The following is a 25,646-nucleotide window of genomic DNA, read 5'->3' as shown; positions in this document are numbered from 1 at the left end:
CTGTCCCAAGTTCATCGAATGCCAAAGGGGTTCATGTCAAAAGGATATAGGAGCCAACTCGAAGGGACTCCCATTTGGTTTAAGATGGAACAATGTGAGTATCAAAAAGAATAATAACTTCAAGGGATTAAAACACGTGAACTACATAAAATCCATGAATTTATCTAAACCAAGTTGCCACTTGGAGGTTTCTTAGTGTACCAGTTCATGACTCTGAATATTGATGAATAAATGGGAAAAATCAAGTATATTTTGTCTTTTATATACATATTGTTTTTCCAGGGTTATCAGATAATTAGTGAGGGGGAAATTCTTTCTTATAGAAGAATTCCAGCTAATAAATGAAGAAGAAATGATAAAAGTAGGAAATTCAGTCTTATTCAATAGTAGAGCTAAGCAGCAATCATTAATGGAGACTAAGATCATTAGTGAAAGACTGATAAGGAACTTCGTAATGAAAGGTCAGGTTGACACCATCCGAGGCCGATGACCAGTCTTAGCTCTACTAAACTTTGGGTATTCAGACATTAGTACCAGGAAGCATACAGCATCATCTGTGATGTGGTTTTGGCTAAAGAAAAAAATTTAACCTGAATCTCATCGAGTGTCTAAGATCTAAAACCAAATTATAAGAAGTACAGGGGACAGGGAAGTTAAATAAACCTCAACAAAGCAAACAGCCAAATAAGAAAGGACAAAGACCTTGATTTCTCTAACAAATCAAAGGCATACAGAAAAGTGAATTATGAAGTCTTAAGAGACACAACAAACAGGCAATGTGCAGACCTTGTTTGGATCCCGACTTGAACAAATCAGCTAGAAAATGACATTTCTTTCTTTGCCAGCTTGATTGAGGTATAATCGACAAATAGAAATTGCATATATAGAAAGTGTACCAGGCAACACCTTGTACAGATGTATATACATTGTGAAATGTTCACCAAATCAAGCTAATTAACATCTTTTTCTCGCCATCCATAGTTAACTTTTTTCTTTTTTTTAGCAAGAACAATTAAGATCTCTCCTGGAGGGAAAAAATTTAAAAACGATCTACTCTCTTAGTAAATCTCAAGTACACAGTACAGCCTTATTAACTGTAGCCATCCTGCCATACAAGAGATTTCCAGAACCTACCTATCCTGGGTATCTGAAACTTTGCAGCCTTGGATAAACATTTCCCCATTGCCTTTGCCCCTGGCCCCTGATAACCACTGTGAAACGACACTTCTGAAACAAATATGGAAATTTAAATATGGTATTAGATAATCTTAAGAAGAATTTATTTTTAGTTTTGTGTGGTGAATATGTTTTTAAAACAATCCTACGGTTACAGTTGCCTGCTGAAGTATTTATGGGTAGAATGACATAATTTCCTTGTTCTAAATATTCCAGAAAAATAGTGTTGGGGATAAAAAAAAAAACCCACAATTGGTGAAATGCTGATGGTTGTTTAAGATGGATGATGGCTATCTGGAGGTTCATTTTTGTATGTTTAAGAATTTTCTAGAAAGTAGAAAAAGAACAATATTTTTTTTTTTAAAGATTTTATTTATTTATTTGACAGAGAGAGATCACAAGTAGGCAGAGAGGCAGGCAGAGAGAGAGAGAGGGAAGCAGGCTCTCTGCTGAGCAGGGAGCCCGATGCGGGACTCGATCCCAGGACCCTGAGATCATGACCTGAGCCGAAGGCAGCGGCTTAACCCACTGAGCCACCCAGGCGCCCAAAGAACAATATTTTTAAAACCACATTCACTTGAAAGCTACACATTTGGATTATTTATATGTTTACATTCCTGCCTACTTCCTACAAAGCAGGGGAGGCTTTACATAAAAGTACAGAAATAATAACCATAAATAATAATAATAATAGCAATGGCGACCACATCTGTGCCAGACCCCATGATGATCCTCCAATTCCACAACAGTGAGTAGGTACCATTATTATCCCCACTTGATCACGCAATAACTGAGTCTTGGAGAGTTTAAATAACTTTCTCAAGGTTACTAAACTAGCAAATAGAAAATCTTATAAAGCTCCCCAGACGACCAAATTTACCAAGATTTATTGAAAGAACACACCGATAATGGTATTTGCACGAAGAGCACAAAATCTCAGTTTCCTTGCATTCCTCGTTAATTATTAGGCCCAAATTTAAATTAGTTGTTATATTCAGGATGAACGAGTAATAGCTAAGTGACTCTAGTTCATGAAGCAGGAGGAGAAAGACATCATCTTTGCTTCAAATGAAAGCAGTAGAGGGGCACCTGGATGGCTCAGTCAGTTAAGTGCTGGACTTCTGATTTTGGCTCAGGTCATGATCTCAGGGTCATGAGATTGAGCCCCATGTCACGCTCCACTCAGGGCATGGAGCCTGCTTGGGATTCTCTCTCTCCCACCCTTTGGCCCTCCATGCCCCACCCCCATCCCCCTTTCGCACGTGCTCTCTCCAGATTTTTTTCTAAAAAGAGAAAAAGCTATAGAGTGAGTTTCTTAAATCAAATGTCTTCCTTCTTGCTGGAGTAGCTTGACTTGAAACTTTTACATGCTGAGAGTGCTGTCTTCTGACAATAAACAGAACTGCAAGCATACAGAATCTGGGTCTCCTTTGTTCCTTTACATGGAGCTGTGCTCTTTATTCACATCATATTACTATCGCATATCAGTGTGCTATTTGTTTACGTGCACTTAGTTTCCGCAATGATGGTGATGGCATACATTCTAGTGTTACCTTCTATTTCCAGTGCCTTCAAGAAAGAATAAGGTTCAAAACTGATGAGTTGGGGCGCCTGGGTGGCTCAGTGGGAAGGCAGTGGGTTAAGCCTCTGCCTTCAGCTCAGGTCATGATCTCAGGGTCCTGGGATCCAGCCCCGCACCAGGCTCTCTGCCCCCCACCCCGCCCCGCTCCCCACCTGGGCCTGCCTCTCTGTCTACTTGTGATCTCTCTCTGTCAAATAAACAAATAAAATCTTTAAAAAAAAAAATACTGATGAGTTACTGAGAAAGTACACGGAGCACAATGACCACGGAGCACAGATTCTTACTGTTTTAGAAAACAATTTCTAGAGCCCTGAGAATTTCTGTTCAGAAATGCCAAATGTCCCAGTTACCAGTTTCCTAGCTTAAGTTCTGTGCTGTTGGCTCTGATATTAGATTCCTTCCTCTCATTCGGGCTCTCCCCACATCCTGGCCTTTGCTTCTGAAAGAGCAGTTGACCTGTTGCGGATCAAAACTATAACTACAGATGGAATGCTCGAGAATGCTGAGTGATTCCGTATGTGAAGATCCACATTCTAAAACTACTGGAAAGCAATGATAGGTTAAAAAAGACATTTCATGAAAGGTACAGAAATCTAATTGCAAGGGTTTTTGTGACAGGATGACTTAGCTTGTGAAACTATGCAATGACACTGAATGCTATACCTAAGAAGGACTGATGGTCTAAAATTGTAGGAATCCTTGGGAAATCCCTAGGTGCTTCTACAGATCAGACGTTTTCTCTCTGTTGTTCTTTGCATTTGTATGATTGCTCATTTGTTTTAATTTCTTGAGTTTGAATGCATTAAAACAAATTCCATAAATGACTTATATTGATGATTTAGTGCCCACTGAAATGGGCATTAAATGTATGTTATTTATTTATTTTTAAAGATTTATTTATTTGCAAGAGAGAGAGAGAATGAGAGAGACAGAGCACGAGAAGGGGGAGGGTCAGAGGAGAAACAGATTCTCCACTGAACAGGGAACCCAATGTGGGACTCTATCCCAGGACTCCAAGATCATGACCTGAGCAACATGGCAGTCACTTAGCCAGCTGAGCCACCCAGGCATCCCTAAATGTATTATATTTAAAAAGAGCAATTTAATGTTCTTTTTACAAAAATAGGTTTGAAATATAGTATAGTCAGTTCCCGTAGCATGGCAACTTGTCATATGCTTAGTCCAAGTCCTCTGGCTATAGGTAGAAAAAAGATGACAATAATAATAAGGCAAACACATGGGTGGTTTATTTGTATTTATTCATATCAACTCTGTGGTCAGAAGTATTGAATAATTTGCTTATGGCCACATAAGTAAAAGACATGGTAGAACCAGAATTTGAACCAAGGCAGAGCAGCTCCAAATCCATACTTTTAACCTACTTGACCATTTCCTTCTTGACACAATTTAAAAATAGGGAGCTAATCAGTCTTACCAAAAAATCTCCATGCCTCTGCTGGTCTTCCTTTCTTTCCCTAGCACCATTTTTTTTTTATCCTTTCTCACCAAGCACTTATGATATATTATCTCATTGAATTCTGTGGTGTAGATAATTATTTTTCCAAACTTTAGTTGAGAAAACTGGGGATGGTCCAAAGTTTCTCAGAGTATAAAAGTTAGAATCAGAAGTTAAACCCACTGATATGGACCCTAGGGTCAATTCTCTTAACCATGTCGGCACCCGATGAGCACCTAAGCACCATGAACGCTCTTTCCCCTGACACACAGTGGGTCCATCAACTTAGCATACTACTCCCCTGCATGAGGAAAGAAATTTTGCTTTTTCATAGTCACAATGATATCCTAAGCCACACGAAAGAGTTTCTTCTCTGATAGGAAGCATACATTTCTGAAAGTAGTGGGAAATGAACGTCCTCCATCTGCGGTCTTCAGCTCCGTGCATTTCTTTCCAGCCGCCCCTCACAGTCCGTGTATAGTCAGAACAATCAGTCCTTTACAGAAGTGCTCAAGCTAGTGACTAAAGAAGGGAACCCGTGGGCGTTGTAGGTGAAACTAAAAACAAAGTACGATTTTATAAATAGAGACAGAATTAAATAAGAAAAAAAAAAAAAGAATAATGGTACCTTGTACAACTTGACATTGTTAATTTCTGTGGAATGCATTAAAATGCTCCCATAACCTTCGTTAACATTGCCCTAAACTTTCTTGCTCTGTCAGAGTAAAGGGGTCTTGCCTGGAAACCCATCCTTTTTCATGCTGAACTTTTGTACACTCTGCACTACTGAAAGCAGCAGGGTTTAGATGTCTCCTGCAAGTTACTGTGACTTTTAAAAAATGCATATATTGGGGGTACTTAAATACGAATAAGCACAGCTTACAAAAAATTTCTGATCCCCAAGAACTCCGTGGCCAACCCTCTGAGACATCTCCCTATCTCGTTCCCAAGAAGCCTGCAGTCCTTGGTCCCTCCGTTCTGAAAGCAGCGGGTCTTGTACCCACAGCACCGCTCGGTGGCCAGGACGCAGAACTGGCCAACTTCTTTTTCCTCAACTTCTTTTTCCCTCTCAACTTCTTTTTCCTCAAAAGAATGACACTCCCAAACCCCAAACCTCTCTCACCACACACTCACCCCAACTTTCTTTGGATTTTGCCACTCACGGCCAACGTGGTTCCACCCCAGGCAATCTCTTCCTCACGTTTACACAGTCCTTTTTAAAATACCTTTTTTCTTCCTGTCCAATTACTTCCTAAGGTTTTGTTGTTGTTGTTTGTGTGTTCATTTGTTTCCCCCTCCCACTGCCTTTAGCATATACACAAGACTAACAGTTACTAGGTATGGGTAAACTAGACTTGGCCCCCGAGGCTCCGAAATTTAGAGGGTTTAACCACATTTAAAAAAAAAAAAAAAAGGTATTTTAAAGTCTGTCGAAATAGATTAGGCCTCTTCCCCTCAGAAACACTGTGTCCTCCCCTGCTCCCAGGGTCCAACAGTCAGTTGGCTCCTAGCCATGTCAGAGCCTTCAGTAACAGCCAGAAGTTGCTGAAGCTGGAGACCCAAAATAAGAAAAGCAGATTTTAAAAATAAAAAAGAAAAGGGAGGGAGGGAGGAAAGAGGGCGAGAGGGAGAAAGGATGGTAGAAAAGTATATCGTGGGGGTGCTGCCTGTGGGACTTCCTTCCTTACTGGTCTCCACCAGTAAGTACCTGGATTTAGAGGAGGGTTCACGGAGCATCAACCCCCCACCCCAAAAACCAGTAATCAAGACAAATCAAAATAACAAATAACCTTAATGCTGTATTTTTAAAAAATTAAATAAAATTAATTAAAAATTAAAATCAAATAAATTAATTTAATAAATTAAATAAAAAATTAATAAAATTTAATATAAAAAATTTTTTTAAAAGACCACGATCCTAACAAAGCACAGTATCAACCTTCTAATAAAGACAAGCTGCCTGTGTGTTTTCCAAGCCCGCATCGCTGTGCGCAAGAACAGTGGTTTCCAATCAGCCCGCGACGCCCACTCGCGTGGCTGTTGGTCCCCCTGCCCCGGCAGGGCGCGCTGTGAAGGCTGACCGGGGCGTGCGAACGCATTGACAAAGCAGGGTTTTATATATAGATGTTTTTCCAAGTCGTAGGGCTTTTATTAACTTATCCGGACTGATTCCAAATAGGGGAGGATATTTTGATCCGTGTCGGCAGAAGGAGGCACGTTCTCGCCGTCGCGCCAGCTCCAGTTCGGCTGGGCGGGCCCCGCTTCCCGCTCACCCTCCCGTTCCCCTCTGCGCTCCGGAGCTCCGCAGCTTCCAACCGACTCTCCAACCTCGGCCCTTAAAACCTGCTTTTAAGGACCAGCATTCAGGAAAAATAACCCGCTCCATACAAAGGGGTTTTCCTTCTTGTGTTTAAAATTATGAAGTCTTGCACAATTCTTGCTTTCAGCTGTATTTTTTCGTTGCAAATGCACATCATAAATCAAATGAACATCTACGGATTAGTCAGGGACTAAACTATGACTTACCTCGCCGTTTCTGCGGGAAAACAGGTTCTAAGGTTCAAACAGCTCACTTGCGATTAAATATTTTCAGACAGCAATTTTGTGTAGGTTGGGACCTGCCTGTTTTCTTTAAGTGTTTTTTAACAATTTACATGTATACATTGCAATACATACAAAAAAGGGCTTTGGGCCCAAACTACTGCTCTTGATTTTTTGGGAGGAAAAAATAAAGTGACAATGCCCAGCTTGAGATCAGAATGCTAAGATATGTCAGTAGAACAATTTTTGTCAATAAAAGAGAAACAAGGAAACAATAAGAGGCAGAAGTGTAACATTGTTAGGCACGTATTATACAAAAGTAACTCAGATACAGATGAGTATTTAACTATAGATATTTACATTTTATCAAATTATGCTTTAATGGTTATTTACATGTCATAATATAGAATTTATGAATATGTGTCTCAGCAACACTCACATAGCCATGGGCTTCCATTCTAAAAATAGCACATTAGCATCTGCTTACCTACATCTGGTGATTAGTCATTCAATCCACTAATTATTCTTGGTATGAGAAGAGTAGAAGTATTTCTATTTAAATCATTTCCCTAAATTACAATATGTCATCAGCAAGTCTTTGCTTCTCATTTGAGTCATTCTCTTCTTTCATGAAGTTCAGCCACATAGAAAAGTGTTCCCAGATGTCAACGAGAGTTGGGTGCCCCTTATCTAAAATTCAGCCATTTAGAATCTCAGCAGCCATTTTGAAACAAAGTCTAAATTATTTTTAACTAACCTTTTTATCTGGAGAGAAACATAATCTCATTAAGAATAAAAAGTGTAAAAAAAGAATAAAAGTGTAATATACATATAGCCTCTATTTTAATGGTCAAGTAGAATAAGATACACAGACCAAAACTTTCTGTTATATTTTTAAAATTCCTCTTTGGTCACTTTTGATCCACAACGGTCCCCTGCATACCTATGGAATCAAGGCTAAATTTCCCAGCCTGGCTTCTAACGGCCAGACTCTAACCTGCCCCATCTACCTCCGGTCCCCCAGTCTCTACCTCCTCTTTGTTATGTTCACACCAGTAGCCTCACTGCCCTGCAACCCTTCCTTGCTATTGTGACTGGACTTTCCAGTGTTTCTCATCTGACGCGTTCCTCCCACCGAGGGACCTGCCTGACTGGTACAGCTCAGCTCTGAACCTTTGGTTGCTTTCTTCATCCTTCTCCCCCCTCCCAGCCCCCCTCATCTCTCTCAAGGTTGAACTTTTGGATCACTGTCTGAAATGTGCGTTCTGATCATTACTTTGACTGTTTTCCTAACAAGTTGGTAACTACATCCTCTGAGGGCATGAACTAGATCTTATACTCCATCCAGATTGGCTGTTAAATAATAGCATTTACGTACACGTGTGGGTATAGCCTCACCCCACACATAAACACACACGTGTACAGGGTGGGAGCCTAGAACCATTGTTTCTTTGTTCGCTCTGACCCCACTCTGAGGCCTGTCTCTGTATACTGCCCTCCCATGAGTCTTACTCTCAGTTTCTAGCACTGGCTTCTACCAATCCTGTTACTTCTTTTCTGTCCATCTCTATTATCTCTTTTTTGAACTCCACTGTCTATCTGGGCCCTAAGCTCCCTCTTCTACACCTTAATCCAGTCAGAGTTGAAGTAGGGGGAAGACAGGATTTGGAGTTTGAAGATCTAGATGTGGAGATCTGGGTTTGAGGCCTTCTCTCATTTAGAGTAGTTGGATTAACTTGGAAAAGTTAGTGGGCCCCGGTTTCTTCATCTGTATTTTAGGAAATACACCAGTCATGGGGTTGTTTTGAGGATAAAATACCCATGAAGCATTTTCCAAATAGTGTATTATAAAATATATTGTATTGCAATATCATTAAAATTAGCCCAAATATTACTTTCCAGAGGCTACGTCACCCCCACTACACACACACACACACACACACGTACACACACACACACACTCATACAGGCACCCACTGATTGCCCCAGGGCAGGTAAACTATTGCCTTCAATCTTTTTCCTTTTGAGCCCAGGAACATCGTTGCCTTCCTTAAGCAGGCTCCATGACCTGTGTGGAGCCCGATCTCATGACCCTGAGATCATCATGACCGGAGCCGAAATCAAGAGTCAGACTCTCTAACCTATTGAGACACCCAGGTGCCCCAACAAATTGTTAAATTGCTAGATTTCAATAAATAATTTTATCAAACAATGACTTAAGTATAAGGTGCTGTGCTATTCTCTAGGGAATTTAAAAATTGAGGAAAACACTGACTGGGAGCTTCAAATCTAACAAGAGAGGCATACAGTTTCGCAAGTTAGTAGAATATATGCCGTGTTAAAAGAGTTTATAAATAGATTCTACTCAGATTGGGTGCTGACAGTATTGAGTCTATGACGATCTATAGAAAGACATTTCTAAATACCTTCTTTTCTTTGCAAGGTCACATTTTCTGCAGTAGGAAATCTAGGTTTGCCTTCGTATCAACTATTGGGGTTTTTAAATGCTTGGGTTTTGGGTATCTATTCTATACCTTGACTCTACACTCCCTTCAGCTACTGCCCCAAGTCTTTATTTCACTTCACAGGAAAACTTCTTGAAGTGGATGTCTCTGCTTCCTTCCTTCTTTCTCTAACTCACCCCGGATAATGCCTCTTGTGTCTACTGCTCCTCCGATCGGGCTCTGGCCAAGTCACTGGAGATTCCATCTTATCAAATCCAGAGGCTTATTAGACCTAATCTCCACTGTTTAGCAACATTCAACACCATTTAACATGTCACTCTTCTTGAAAAACTCTTTGATTTCTGTGAAGTGGGCACTTTTCTAGGTTTTTTCCCTGCCTCTGTGGGGACTTCTCTGCAGTTGTCTTTCCTGCCTCACCCTCCACTGAACTTCCAAGTCTGGGCAACCCGAGGCTCAGTCCTTATCTCCACTTCCTTATCTCTGCTTTCCTCCAGATTATTTCATCTAATCCCTTTGGCTTAGAATGGCACCTTTGTGCAAATGACCCTCAAATCTCTATCTCCAGCCCTGGTTTCTCCTTAGACACCAACTGCCAATTTGGTATTTCCTTTTGTATACCAAAAAGGTATCCCAAAGTCTTATCCCAAAGACCCCAAACCATGCCGAGTTGCTTCCTCTTAGTCTTGTCTAGTTCAGAAAATGGAATTCCCATGAATCAGTTGTTCAAGAAAAAACCCGGACAGCAGTTGAACTGAATATCATGTTTAATCCATCATTCAATTATGTCAATTCTGCTTCCAGAGGGTATCTCAAATCTAATTCTCAATTTGTACTACAATCACCCTAGTCCAAGGCCTCTCTCCTCTGACTTAATGAAATACTCTCTATTTGAATAATTGGTACCTCCTCCGCATTTCCCCGTGCCTCTTTTCTCAGTCTTGCCCATCTCAGTAAATGATAGCACGTTTCTACCAGTATCTCAGGCTTGAATTGCTCTTTCTCTCAATGCTCATGCCTAATCCATGTGTAAAGATTTAGGCTCCACTTTCACAAAAGGAATCTAACTCCTTTTTTACCTTCTTCTTCACTGCCACTCCAGGTCAAGTCTTATTTCCGTTGGCCTCAGCTGTTGCAACAGTCTCTTTCTGATCTCTCTGTTTTGACTCAAACTCTTACACACTGATCACTCTGCACAGAGCAGAACAGCAGAAGTTAGGGGCGTTTGGGTGGCTCAGTTGGTTAAAGCATCTGCCTGAGGCTCTACTCCAATCCAGCCGCACAGGGGGCTCCCTGAGCAGCAGGGTGTCTGCTTCTCCCACTCCCTGGTGCCTGCTGCCCTCCCTGTTTACACACTTGCTTATTTATTTGACTCTTTGTCAAATAAATAAATCTTTAAAAACAAAAACTGAAGCCAGATTACAACTACCCCGGATGGTGCCCCTGCAGTTCTTGTGCATATCGCTCAGATAAGCCCAAAGTCCCTTCCAAGGCCAATGATCCAAGGATCTGTCCTCCCTCCCACACCAAATAATCATCTACCTGATCTTATCTTATCTATTACCTTTCGACCTTTTTTCATTCAGTTCCAGCCTCATTCAGCTTTTTTCAGACTCTTCTCATTCAGCTCCGGTGCTCCCAGCCTCAGCAAGTGCCTTGTTTCCTTTTGCCTGGAGTGTCAAATATCCATGAGTCCTCATTTCTTACAACCTGTCTGAATTTGTCCCGTTAGAAGAGAGATTTTCCCTGCTTACCTTATCTAAAAAGAAAAGAAACAAAAAACAAAAACCAGCAACAACCACAACATTAATATGAACTCATGTGCCAGCTACTATTGTACTTTAAACCTCACATCATCCTATAAAGTAGAAAACTTTACTATCCCTGTTTTGTAGATGAAGAAACAGAGGTATGCAGGTTAAATAGCGTGTGCCAAGGTCACAAAATTAGCAAGTTCGGGGTCTTAGATTTGAACCCAGGCTGTCTGGCTAGGAGTATGTGCTTTTAGTTACTACATTATTTTGCCTCTTTTAAAAAGTTCTTTATTTAAATTCAATTTAGTTAACATAGACTGTATTATTAGTTTCACTGGTAGAATTTAGAGACTCATCAGTAGCATATAGATTAAGTGCCCTCCTTAATACCTATCACCCTATTATCCCTTCCCCACACCCCCTCCCCTCCAGAAACCATGCTTGTTTCCTAGAGTTCAGTGTCTCTTGGAGTTTGCCTCCCTCTCCATTTTCATCTTATTCTTTTTCCTTCCCTTCCCCATGTTCATCTGTTGTTTCTTAAATTCCACATATGACAGAAATCATATATTTTTGTCTTTCTCTGACTGACTTATTTCACTTGGCACAGTACCCTCTGGTTCCATCCACATTGTTGCAAATGGCAAGATTTCATTCTTTTTGATGGCTGAGTAATATTCCATTATGTATTATATTATAGTGTAATGGATATATGTAATTCCAATATATATAAATATATATCATATATAATATAATGGAATATAGATGTGGGCTGTATATGTATGTATATATACATATATCTTTACCCATTCATCTGTTGATGGACATCTGGGCTCTTCTCATTATTTGGTTATTGTAGACATTGGTGCTATGAACATTGGGGTACATGTGCACCTTTGAATCACTATGTTTGTGTCCTTTGGATAAATACCTAGTAGTGCAATTGCTGGGTTGTAGGATAGCTCTGTTTTTTAACGTTTTGAAGAACCTCCACACTGTTTTCCAGAGTGGCCACACCAGCTTGCATTCCCACCAATAGTGTGAGAGGGTTCTGTTCTCTGCATCCTTGCCAACATCTGGTGTTTCCGTTAATGTTAGCCATTCTGACTGGTAGTGAGGTGGAATTTCATTGTGGTTTTGACTTGTATTTCCCTGATGATGAGTGATGTTGAGCATTTTTTCATGTGTCTGTTGGCCATTTGCATGTCTTTGAAGAAATGTCTTTTCATGTCTTCTGTCCATTTCTTGACTGGATTTTTTTTGTTTTTTGGTTGTTGAGTTTGATAAGTTCTCTTTTTTTTTCTTCAAAGATTTATTTATTTATTTATTTGACAGAGAGAGAGAGAGAGAGAGAGGGAGAGAGATCAAAAGTAGGCAGAAAGGCAGGCAGAGAGAGAAGGAGAAGCAGGCTCCCTGCTGAGCAAGGAGACTGATGTGGGGCTCAATCCAAGGACCCTAAGATCATAATCCAAGCCAAATATAGAGGCTTAACCCAATGAGCCATTCAGGTGCCTCTGATAAGTTATTTATAGATTTTGGATACTAGCCCTTTATATGATAAGACATTTGTAAATGTCCTCTCCCATTCTGTTGGTTGCCTTGACTGTTTCCCTTTTTTGCCTCTGTATAGCCCAGTGATCACCATATTAGTTTAGTAGCTGTCACTCTTCCCACTTGTTTCAGGCATTGCTGCATAACCAACCATCCCAAAACTTAGTGGTTAAAAACAACAATTTATCATTTCTTGGGAAACTGGGTCAGGAGTTCAGACAGGACTTGACTAGGGTGTTCTGCTCCTCTTGGCACTGGCTGGTTTCACTCGGCTGCATTCAGCTGGTAACTGGGTTGGCCTGGAAGGTCTCAGAAGTCTCTGCTTATGTTTTGGCAGTTTAATGCTCTTCCATGTGGCCTATCTCTTCACATCGTCTCTTATCAACCTCTAGTACACTCGACATCTATTAAAGCATGGCAACCGGCTTTTCAGAGGGGGACGTATGTGGAAGCTGCCAAATTCTTTTTAACGCCTTGACTCAGTAGTCCAAGAACTTCATTTCTGCCTCATTTTATCAGGTAAAAAAAGAAAAACATCCTAGCCCATACTCAGGTGAAGAGGAAATAGAATCCATCTCTTGACATCAAGTGTGGCATTTATATACATGGAGGAAAGACTTGACAGTTGCCATCTTTGGAGTGACTTTTCTACACTACCAGAGTGGAAGTTCCACTAGAGCGATGACCCTTGTCTGTTTTGTTCATTATCATGTCTCTCTAGTGCCTAGAATAGTGCCTGGCACATAATAAAGTATGCAATAAATATTTATTCAGTCCAAGAACTTAAGGGATAGGTTAGGGTCAGGGTTAGGTCTGAAGAAATAGGGGGAAAAACTGGAAGGAGTGTGTCCCAGAAGCCAAAGAGAAATCAGGAAAAGAAAGACCGAAAGACTAGGGCTGCAGGTAGGTTTTGTAATAGTGGTTAGTGGGAGTTAGGGCAATCCATCCGAAGTGGTCCCATTTTCCTCAGAAAGGTAGGAGACAATTTTAAAATTTTCATTTTTTACAAATTTTAAACATTTTAAATAAACATATAATGTATTTTCAGTCCCAGGGGTACAGGTCTGTGAATCGCCAGGTTTACACACTTCACAGCACTCACCATAGCACATTAAATTTTCATTTTTAAAACTGTTTACCGAAGGGTAGGTAAAGTTCAGTTAGCAACGTGTGCGGGTTGGGAATAAAAGAGAAATTCCTAGTAGCCAAGTGTTAAGGACTGTTCTAGGCTTCGCAAGATTGCCTGCCCACATATAAGTCCCGACTGAAGCTGGACACCCTTCGTTTGCAGCGCTGCCAATTCTCAAGGTTATGTTGTTTTTAGCACTGGTGCAAGAGCGGACAAGGTTGGCCGAATTGGTGCAGACCTTAACGATTTTGCAGGTGGGCGGAGGATCAAGGATGCACTGGGCTGAAGGTGAACTGACAGAACGTTTATGCAAAGGAACTTCAGACTTTGTATCTCTGTCACTGATGGACTGAATGCAGGTTTGCAGGCTCAGAGATGGCACACTGCCTGGCAGCAGAAAGTTCGCACGCACTGTGTGCCAAAGGTGGCGGCTCGGGAAAATCTTCCAGAGAGGACTTACCAGCCGCGAGCTGAGTCGGGGTGGGGCTGCGGCTGCGACGAGCAGATTGTTGCGAAACTGTGTGCTGAGCCTTCAGACTAGTTTTACTCAGATCGTACATTGGGGAACGCTGTGGGGAATCATAAAAGATACCAATTTATTTCCTCCTACCCCATTGCAACTTTCGGGGTTGCAACCAAGTAAAAACAGCGTGGACACTAGGACCAACTGGTGCCGCCTGCCAATGACGTCATTTGCGGGGCGGACGGGACTACGTTAGGGTATAGCCCGTAGAAGCAGAAGATATCTAGCCTTTTCCCTGTAAAGAGTAGCGAACTCATCCTTCTGACTTCTGCAGTTTGAGGTGGCAGCAAAATGCCTGCAGCTCCGGGTCACTTTCCTCACCACCTGTTACCATGGAAGCTCCTGGGTAGTTAGGCCCCGGCGACTCCATGTTACGTCACCGTCCAAGCGCGTTTTTTTTTTTTTTTTTAGGCCTGGTGGCTCCGCCCTATCCTGAGGGAGGGGCAATACTCCCGAGGACATTACCCACAGTGCCTAAGGCCTCTTGGATAATTTTGATCCCTATCAGACGCCGTCGGCGTCTACCTCCACCTATTTCAGGGGGCAATCCTGGCCCGCCTTCACACTAGCCGGCCGCCGCGCAGCCCCGCCCCCCCAGAGGCCCCGCCCCCCCGTGAATCAGCTGATCTCAGGGACCCGCTGGGCTGGGAAGCTCGCGCCGGATGGAGACTGCGGTGCTGCCGGTGGAGCGTCAGGTGAGCGAGGCTGAGTCTCCGGTCGGCCCTTGGCTTCGCAGGGCCCCGGCCCGGCTGTCCTGTGTGCGGGAGACCGGGGTAGGAGAGAGAGGCGGAGGCTCAGACCGAGGCCCGGGAGCGCGCTTGGTGACCCACAGAGACGGCGCCCGCGTCTTCCAAAAAGCTTGCGTCCGACCGTCGGCTCCTGCCCGCCAAGGAGCACCCGACGCGGCCCCCTGTCCCGGCCCCAGGTTCTCCCACTCGCCCCCTTACTTCCCTCCCCAGACGTCGGAGCGGCGGGAAGTTCTTTCACGACCCCTTTCCCGCCTCCACCCACAGGTCCTTTCCTTCACCCATTCATGAGGATTTATTGAATGCCCGCTCTAGGCGCTCGGCACCGAAACCGGGGTCCCTGGCCGCGAACCTTGGTGAGTGTCCCAGGCGGGTTTGCCCCAAGGATGCAGATCACAGTGGAGGGTGGACCTGGTGCTTCGTGGGCTTGAAAGGGCGGTTGCTGAAAAAGACAATGACTTTGATAATAAGAATGAGTCGTTTAACCGAGTCCTTTGGCGTGTCGAGTGAGCATCAGAGGGTGAGCAGTTCTTTTAAGAGCCGAAGACGGAAAAGTAGCATAGGTCTGTCATTAGGAAATGGTCCCGACGCTGGTGTTGGTCCTATGGGTAGTAGGACTACTTTGGAGACAAGCGACTGTAGGTTGGCAGGAGTGTTGTACTCTGGCTTACTTAGGGCTTTGATGATGAGGGAAGAGGAAAAACACACCGGCTAAAGCGGCATATTCAAATACAGTATTCTCTCTAGGACGGAAAAAGAAATAACTGTTAAACGCAAACACAGATCTTTGTCTCTTGCCTTTTAAATTTGTTGGTGGCTGTATATGTTCTTTAAAAGGCCTTATAGAATAAAATTGTGCGATGTGTGTTTATTCGGAACAGGTATCAAAATTCAGCAAGATATTGGTCCATTTCTCCCCCCTGGTTTATCATGAATGTGAATGATTTCGAGTGACCACTTGACTCTTGGGTTAATGAGTATTTAAGGCAGTGAAAAATTTGCTTTTGCAGTAAATTGCAGTATTTTAATCTTAGTAATGTAAGCAAGCATGGGCTTTGGATATGGACATACCTGACATCACATTCACTTATTCTTTGATTTGGGGAAAGTTACTTAACTTTTCTACATTATTTTTCTTCTAAATTGAGGATTAAAGTACCTTTCTCATAAAAGTACTTTTACTTTTTTTTTTTTTAAGATTTTATTTATTTACTTGACAGACAGAGATCACAAGTAGGCAGAGAGGCAGGCAGAGAGAGAGAGAGGAGGAAGCAGGCTCCCTGCTGAGCAGAGAGCCCGATGTGGGACTCGATCCCAGGACCCTGGGATCATGACCTGAGCCGAAGGCAGAGGCTTAAACCTCTGAGCCACCCAGGCGCCCCAGTAACTTTACTTTTAATGGTTCGTGTATTATGACAGTGCTGGCTGTGGTAAATATTCAGTACATATATATTTCCTATTTTTATAATTATTTCTTCTTCCACTATCTCATGACCCACACTGACTCACTGTTTTCTAAGTGGGAAAGAGAACTGAATATATTTAGAAAAATATAATTCGCTTTTTAAATTCAAGGGATAGTTTCCAGATAATTTACTGATACAGATATCTGATAGTTACAGGAACTAGGTCGTCTGGTTGGTCTGTAGTAACTTTGGTATTCAGTAAGGGTTTTTTAGTGTGAAAGATGCTTTTGGAATCTATACTTAGTTTACACTTATTACTTAGTTTGCAAACTATGAACAGTATTGGCATATTCAGGGTTCATAGTTATAGCAAGAGAAATTCAAATCTGTTTCACAATATTAACATTTGAAAAGATAATGATCCAGAAAATAAAGTACCAAAAGGTCATCTGGTGTTGGGGTGGGGGATTCTGAGTTGTATCAGGTAATCCTCTTATTTTTTTTTTTTTAAGTAGATTGGAGCAGTACCAATGGGAATTCTTCTGTTCAGATTTCAGCCTTTCAGAATTTATGTTCTTCTGAGACACTTAATTTTGGGCATTTTGACTGTTAAAGACACAAGAGTGTATTAAGAACTTCACTGACACGTGATTTCACTCTTATGTGATTAGGTGGAGAGAGTTCTATTAATTATCTTTCTACAAAAATATGGGTTTAATGCGTACTGCTGAGTCCATTTTAAGGGTATTTCTGAAGAATATGACTGACTTCTAAAAACCTTTTATAATCTTTTATGAATAGGACACTAGGTAAGGTATGGGTTAAAAAACTACAAAGAAAGGTAAAAATTGGTGATTTTTGAGATGGTGTAAAAGAAGGTGTGCTTTTAGGTAGTAAGAGGTTGAGCCCCTTTCTCAGACACTCCGAGGAGTGCTGTGAGGATTTTAATGACTTTCTAGATCATTTAGCCCTTTTTATAACTTAGTGGGATTAAACCTAGCACATAGTCCAACTATATTAGAGATTTTACTTGTAGAGTTTTTTGTAAAAGCTGTTTTTCTTTCTTGTTACTCTTCTCTGTTGAAAACCAGATAATTCAGTCATCAGTAATAAGAGAGTAGTCGACTTTGTAGGTTATCAGTCCTTAAGAAAATGCACAGTAGGGACGCCTGGGTGGCTCAGTGGGTTAAGCCGCTGCCTTCTGCTCAGGTCATGATCTCAGGGTCCTGGGATCGAGTCCCGCATCGGGCTCTCTGCTCAGCAGGGAGCCTGCTTCCCTCTCTCTCTCTCTGCCTGCCTCTCCATCTACTTGTGATTTCTCTCTGTCAAATAAATAAATAAAATCTTTAAAAAAAAAAAAAAAGAAAATGCACAGTAACCACAAATAAAATAGTAACAAACTGTGACATGGTTCTTTTGAATGTTGCGCTTATTTTCCTATACCCATCTCTTATACTATATATGTTCAGGTGCTGTCTTTACATTATGTCTGGATGTTCATTGCATCACACAGTTGGTAGATTAGCTGAGAAATTGGTACAGTAGCTGAAGTAAGTGATCCACAAGGGTAGAGCAAAAATATTTAAATCAGTGAGATAATGAGTACTTGTTTGGACTCTTGCAGGATTTCTCTTTCATATAGACTTCTTTTTCTTTTTCTTTCTTTTTTTTTTTAAGATTTTATTTATTTGAGAGAGAGCACTCACACGAGAGTGGGGTGAGGGGCAGAGGGAGAAGCAGACTCCCCACAGAGCAGGGATCCCAATGTGGGGCTCAGCACTGGGACTCTGGGATCATGACCTGAGCCCAAGGCAGGCACTTAATCGACTGAGCCACCCAGGCACCCCTAATAGAGACTTCTTTTTTGGAGAAAATGTACAGACTGGGGCTGTTCCATAGAGTTTCAGTTGGCTACCAGAGAATTATGCTCATAGAGATAAACTTTAGTATCGTTAATTTCACTAATCAACTCATGGTTCTCTTTTACATATAATGTAAATAATAAAAATTATTTATTTATTAAATAAAAATTATTAAATAAATGTTGTTCTTTAGCATCCTCATACAGTTCTTCATTTCACATGATCTCTCTGTTAGGAACATGGTGGTTAAACCCAATGATGGCATCTGGATGGGTAACTTTCGTTTTGGGGTTCTTCCGCAACCAAATTTTTGTTGAGTTGAATTCTTAACTAAGCTTAGGGCAACTGCCCAGGCAAGCATGCAGCAAAGATTATAGCAGTTCTTAAAATAGCAATGAAGTAGAACAATCCAGCTGTACTTCAGTAGGTTAATGGATAAACTATGGTTTATTCATGCAATGAAATCCTATCCCCAAGTAAAAATGAATGAACAAGATCCATACTTATCAATGTGGATACATCTCAAGTGCATAATAATGGGTGAAGAAGCAGGTTGCCAAAGGATGTCTACAATAGGATGCATTTATGCAGTTTAAAAAAAATATAGCTTACATGTGTATCTAATGAAATACATTAAAGTACAAGAACATATGGAAAATAAAACACATTAAGAATAGTGGCTAACTCGGAGGTAAGTTTGGGTGGAGCTCTTTCAGAAAATTGTGTAATGTTTCTTTCTATTTTAAAAATAGTTGAAGCAAATATAAAAATATGTTAACATTTAAAACTGAATGATGGGAGATCAACAGGGAGTTAATCATTATTTTTACAGGTTTATGTATAAGATTGTGAAACTAGCACTTAAATTTTAACTTTAATTCTATTCTCATTTAAATTCTATGTAATTAGAGAAAAAATTTAAAAATAAATTTTTTATTTATAATTAGGGCTCTCTTCTGGTATGCTTTCTTTATTTTACTTTCTAGTCTCATGGTAGTTGCCTATGGAAAAATAATTCTTTTCTTTGTAATAGGAAAAGGATGTGCCACTGCAGCTCCACCGTGTAAAGCTTTTTCTAAGGAGAGGAGACAGACCAATTATTTAGTCAATTTTATTTTGCTGTTTGACTTGTGCTCCTGTGAAAATGCTTTTCTTAAGATGAGGAATACTTCCTTAAAAGGTTACAGAGGAATTTACATTCTAGAGACTCTTGGGGAATGCAAGCTTACATTGATCATGATCTCTCAAAGGATCGGGGAGCAGAATATATCATAAAGTCCTAAAAGGAATTTGGATAGAGTGACTCAGATATGACATGACCACAGATATCATGTGGACATTAACACTTATTTTTAAAGTTGGGTTGGTTACATTTTATTATAGTGTGGTGAAACTGAATTTATACTGTGATTGCAGGTGTCCTAGTTACTGCTCAAAGAAAATCTAATTCTCTCTTAAATAAGTATTAATAAGTAAACATGATGAGCATGTGTTAAATGGTTCAAGTAGTGAATAGTAAATTTAATAGCTGATCCCTTATTTAACCTCAGTATTTAAACTTGAGTTAAATAAACTTTGATTCCTAATGAAGAATACCTGTTACGTGGGGCGCCTGGGTGGCTCAGTCGGTTAAGCATCTGCCTTCAGCTCAGGTCATGATCCCAGGGCCCTGCTTCTCTCTCTGCCTACACTCCCCCTGCTTTCTCTCTCTTTCCTCTCTCTCTCAAATAAATAAATAAAATCTTAAAAAAAAAAAAAGAATACCTGTTACTAGCATTTTCAAAATAAGTAGGATTTATGTCTCCAGAACACTATTTTTTGGCATGTATACCCCCTGTTCAGTTATATGGCCCCATGATGACCTTAAGTCCCAGATGTTTTTGATTGGTAAAATAAGCCAACATACTTTGAAATGTATTTGTGTAGTATTGTCTTATTTAAAAAAAAATTGTGGCCATTTAAATGAGAGAATAGTAGCAAAATATTAAAGGAATAAACAATTTGTATCAGAAATTATACTCTATCATGTAATAACAGACACAAATTGTTACAGTACCTGAGAATTTGAAATTCAGTTCCTAGTATAATATCCATCAAGATGTTTCATGGTGATTTTAATTTGGGAAAATGTATTTTAAAAATTTTGCAGTGGATACAAAAAGGAGCTAAATGGGCATTGCTGGGCGTTTGTTTTACTGTATTTACCCCCCTCCTTCCCCCTCCGCCCGTGGGTAATATCCATTTTAGAGGATTTTCACAATCAGAAGAGTGTAGTTTTAGTAATTTTCAAGGGGAAAATAGCAGCCCATGAGAGAGAGAGACCGTGAAGTGTCGTGTCCCTGATGGCACTGAAAACGGTCTCCATGTACTAAGACAGAGACTTATTTCCTGGGTTGTATAATATTTGTGAACTGACATGAAATAAAAGCATCTTCATTGTTAGGAAATACCATCAGCAAACTGAGAGTTTTTATCAAAAGTAGACACTTTGCTTTTGTGTCCTATATTGACTTTAATTATAGGTGGTGGAAATCTACATCATTTGGAAGTGGCGTCTCTCACTGAGTCCTCACTTAAACGTAGCCCACTTGTACCTAGTGGTTACTATGGTTACAAGAATGCACCAATGAATAAATCATAGTTTCTGACCTCCAGAAGTTTATAATATATTTTGAATCAATGACTTAGTGAGTGCATTATCCCATTAGTAACAACATAATAAATAATAAGTACTTTCTAGGCTAGCTTTATTCAGTGTGTTAATTTACTGAATCCTTGAGCTCTGGGTCAGTATTTAACGGGCCAGTCAGCTCCCATAGTTGTATCACAGACTGCCTTCTGGGTTGTAATTAAGGCTAAGAGGACCGGGATTTGAAGTGGCCTCCGCCCCTGGTGATGGTTGGTTTGTCAAGGCTGCAGTGCAAGGTGAGTGTTCCCCAACCTTCATCAGTGTTGGGAAAGGCTTCGATGGTGGGATACCCAGGAAGCAGCAGTTATTGGTGTATAGATAGTATAGTAAGTCAGGTCATAATTTGCTTTGATCCATGTATAAATATATTGACTGAGTCTCTAAAAAAATATTCATTGAGCATTTGCCATGTGTGAAATAGTATAGTGTCTTAAATTATTGTTTATTACATTCATGATATAAGGTCTGGTTTACAACATTTAAAATTTTTTAAAAAGATTATTTATTTGAGAGAGAGAGAATGAGAGTGTGCCCATGCTGGGCTAGGGGCAGAGGGGGAGAGAGAATCCACAAGCAGACTCCGCACTGTGTGTAGAGCATGACATGGGGGCTACATCCGAGGACCTTGAGGTCATGACATGAGCTGAAACCAGGCGTCGGCCACTCAACCAACTGAGCCAGTCGTTCAGGTGCCACCCAGGTGCCCCTGGTTTACTACATTTTAATAAAATGAAGCCAATTCAAACTTTGGAAAGAAAGTGTAAGCGCCTGCAATTTTAAAATTTTGCAGTGGACACAAAATACAATTTACTACTCTATTGTTTATTGTCCTGTCTTAATGTCTTGTCATTCTAATCTCTAATTATCATTACTCTTGTAGCTACAATTATTGCAGTTGTCTAATCAATAAAGCTATTTTAAAACAGTAAGTGAGACAAGAGAGTAAGCCTGGAAGTGCTGTTTTACTGGCTTTTTCTTTGAGGGTGGTGTCTATAGAGAGCCGTGATTCTAGCCAGAAAGACAGAACATGATAGCATGTAAACTCCTTAAGGACAGGAGCTCCTTTATGTGGGCCTAATCTCGCCACAGATATTTATTGAGTACTTGTTATAGATCAGGACTATGTTAAGCAGCTGGGCTGTAATAGAGAATAAGACATTTTTGGCTTTCACAGAAATTTTAGACTGGCATACCCAGAACAACACAGACAAAAAAAAAAAAAAAACCAAAACCAAACATGTGTGGTGTTAGTTGTGGAAATTTCAGCATTTGAAAGTTGATGTATTTATGACTTACAAATTTATCTTTCACTAAATCGTTAAGGGAAAAGGACTTTATCGAGAGAGTAAAGTTTACTAGAGATGAACAAAGAGAATCCTGCATGATTTAATTTTCTCTTTGCAAGTGAGATAGTAGTTCACTGCAAATTTCTGTTGCACATTAAATTTTTAAAAAATTTATATTCTGCTGTCATAAAGGGATTTAAGGCAGTTTGCAAAAATGTATAATATGGCAAGATGGAATAAAGAAACAGAATGACTGGAGCCAGGAGTGAGATTGGAATACATAGCACACATGGACTATGAAGTCCTAGTCACTTAACAGATGGCATCATATGAGACTCTCTCACCACGAAATCTGTACCCCTGTCTATATCTGTAACTGTGTCTGTGTATCTGTACTCTAGATCTATTTCCTTTTTCATTAAAACATAGACCCTTCCTCCTGTGAAAGATCAGTTCTGAAACACGTGTTCCAGACGCTGTCCTCTTTCACTTTGTCCAGGACCTTGTTTCTTCCTCTGTCCCTGGCATCTAGGATTGGTGTCATTGTCAATGCAAACATGCTTCTATGCTCTCCTCTCCCCAGCCCTGCACATACAAAAAACACACCCTCATCTTCACATTCTTCTCTAGGTATTGCTCCATTTCTGTCATTTTGACAGTGTTTTCCAAAAGAGTTCTTTACATGAACTTAATTTTCTTGTGCTTTACCTCCCTTTTATTTTTATTTATTTTTTACCTCGCATTTAAAGCCAACCTACTACAATCTGGTTTTCAGTCCCCTATCACCACTGAAACTGTGGCCATGCTCAGCTTTGATTTCTGTGTTGGCACATGCACTGGACGCTTTTCAGCTCTCATCCTATGAGACCCCAGCAGCATTGACCTAATTGACCAGGCCTTTCTCCTGGAAACACTCTCCTTTGCTTTTATGGGCGCACATAGCCTCATGCTTCTCCCACCTCTCAGGTCACTTCTCAGCCAGTTGTTCTCGCTTGTTCCTCGTCCTGACCAACCTCTAGGTGCAGGACCTCCTTACCGCTTGGTTTTGTTCCTCCCTTTCTCTTAGGACACACCCAGTGATACTCTGCATTGTCTTCATTTCACATATTATCCATATGCCTCCCAAGTTTGTATCAATAGCTGAGACTTTTTTCCTGAACTTCGTACTCATGTATTTAGCTGCTTTTGCTAGGTACCCTAGGATTTCTCACTGGCATCTTGAAATAAACATTAAAAAAACCCTTATCTTAACCAGAATCTTGTACTTCAGAATCCTATTTTTTTTTTAATGTATTTATTTGACAGAGATCACAAGGGGGGGTGGGGGTTGGGGAGCAGGCTCCCTGCCGAGCAGAGAGCCCGATGCAGGGCTCCATCCCAGGACCCTAGGATCATGAGCTGGGCCGAAGGCAGAGGCTTTAACTCACTGAGCGACCCAGGCGCCCCCAGAATCCTGTCTTTTACTCTTCTCCATCATGGTAAATAGTACCACCGATACACAGTTCAAGGGAGAACCTAGAAATCATTTTTGATACCTCCTTCTTTATATTCCAGTTATATCTAATATATCACCAGGTCCTAGTTGTTCTAGGACAATATACCTCTCCCATTTGTTTACCTCTTTCTCTTCTACCAAATTGGTAACTTTGTATGAAATTAAAGAACCTAGGCTTCCTTCTTCTACCGAGAAGATGAGCCAGGTCAGTATTTGCAAGGATATTCCTTGGAAAATTAATTTGGGCACTGTATGTGAATATGTTTACCATAAAATAGACTTAAAACTTCTGAGACGAATGTAAATCATCACCACTGGAATACATTGTTAAAGCACCTATAGAATGTTTTGTAAGCAATGCAACTTTCTAATATACTGGTCAAGATGAAGTTTATGTTAAAAGTACATAAAAGTAACTAAAGGAAATATAAAATAGTTAAAAGTTGGGGACCCCTACCAAAAATGATAGTTGTTTGTTTTAGAATACAGGTTCCTGTGGTGCCTGGGTGGCTCAGTGGGTTAAGCTTCCAACTCCTGATTTTGGCTCAGGTCATGATATTGGAGTCCTGGGATCAAGCCCCTTGTCAGGCTCTGTGCTCAGCAGGGAGTCTTGAGGATTGTTTCCTTCTATCTCTGTCTCTCTCCCTGCTCAAGCTTGCGCTCGCTCTCTCTCTCTCTCTCTCTCTCTCGCAAATAAATAAATCTTAAAAAAAAAAAATACAAGTTCCAAGTGCCTTTCTTGGGTCCCCTGAGGCAATGTATGTTTTAGAATTCAGAATTTTTTGATATTTAAAGTGCTGTGCATAAACCGTGTATTATGTAACACTTTCTGTGGGATCTTTGGTACCACCCCATAACCATATTAATGTTTTTTTGAAAAAGATTTTAAAATTATTATTTAAGTAATCTGTACATCCAATGTGGGGCTTGAACATAAAACCCCAAGACCAAGAGTCACACATTCTACTGACTGAGCCAACCAGTCACCCCTTTCATATTAATATTTCTACAGCAAAATATATGACTATTCACACTAAAGGGGCAAAAACCAACCTCATATTAGTTCAGGTCAGGTTTGCTATCAGATAAGTTTAAAACAGATTAGATTTTGCCAGAGTTTGAATTATGAAAAAACTTAGTTTTCAGAGTTTTTTGGGCTTGGATTTTTCTTTCTTCCTTTTTTTTCTTTTTTAAAGATTTTATTCATTTGACGGGGGAATACTTTGGATTTCTGGTTAGGGTTTTGTGGATCTGTAGATCATTTGTAGCTTTATCTAACAATAATTCGGATGCCTAGATCACATTTTTGGGGGGGCACTCTCAGATCATGGTGTTAAAAGCATACCCTCTGCTCGTACAAGGTAGCTTATTTCTCTCTTAAATGTAGCAGGAGGTTGTTTCCAATGGGATCTAAAGATGGAGTCAGATTGTTAAGAACCAGGGTTTGGTTTTTGTTTTAAAGGGCCATCTGAGAGTTTAACTGCTTTACCTTTCACTGTAAGGGAGATAATTTAAAGTATAGATGGCATTCCTTAACATGAATCTAGCTTTGTTCTGGGACTCATAGAATTTAAGAGCTGGAGGGGATGCTTGAGTCTGTTTTGCTCATTTTACAGATGTCCTTGATCTCTGAAAGACCATGCAAGGCAAAAGAGGACCCCATATTTTTTTTTTTTAAGATTTTATTTATTTGTTTGACAGACAGAGATCACAAGTAGGCAGAGAGGCAGGCAGAGAGAAAGGAGGAAGTAGGCCCCCCGCTGAGCCGAGAGCCCGATGCGGGACTTGATCCCAGCCGAAGACAGGCTCAACCCACTGAGCCACCCAGGCGCCTGAGGACTCCATATTTTGACTGTACAACATCACATGGTTTCTTTATCAGAGCTAATTAATATAATAAAGGCATCTGAAGGAAAGTTGCTATAATAGTAGAAAAGAAGCAGAGTTTAGGGATTCTGTCTCCCAAAGGAATGTAGAATGAGAACCTTAAA

At 40.6% G+C, this 25,646-nt stretch overlaps 1 protein-coding gene across 8 annotated transcripts in view; it reads left to right on the top strand.

The window, feature by feature from the left end:
- Positions 1-14,680: 14,680 nt before the first annotated feature.
- ALS2 (alsin Rho guanine nucleotide exchange factor ALS2) overlaps positions 14,681-25,646 on the top strand; it is a 73,318-nt gene continuing 62,352 nt past the window's right edge. For 2 of the 8 annotated variants that reach the window (XM_032354446.1, XM_032354444.1), the window contains exons 1-2: positions 14,723-14,866; positions 15,185-15,273. The gene's annotated coding sequence lies outside the window, so the exon portion shown is untranslated. Of the gene's footprint in view, positions 14,867-15,184; positions 15,274-25,646 lie in introns of all 8 variants that reach the window. The other 6 variants (XM_032354448.1, XM_032354449.1, XR_004288466.1 and 3 more) reach the window with 6 other exon arrangements.

This window comes from Mustela erminea, chromosome 8, assembly GCF_009829155.1.
Source record: "Mustela erminea isolate mMusErm1 chromosome 8, mMusErm1.Pri, whole genome shotgun sequence".
Lineage (NCBI taxonomy): Eukaryota > Metazoa > Chordata > Mammalia > Carnivora > Mustelidae > Mustela > Mustela erminea.
The sequence above is the reverse complement of the archived record's forward strand: the minus strand, read 5'-3'. Positions and strand labels throughout refer to the sequence as shown.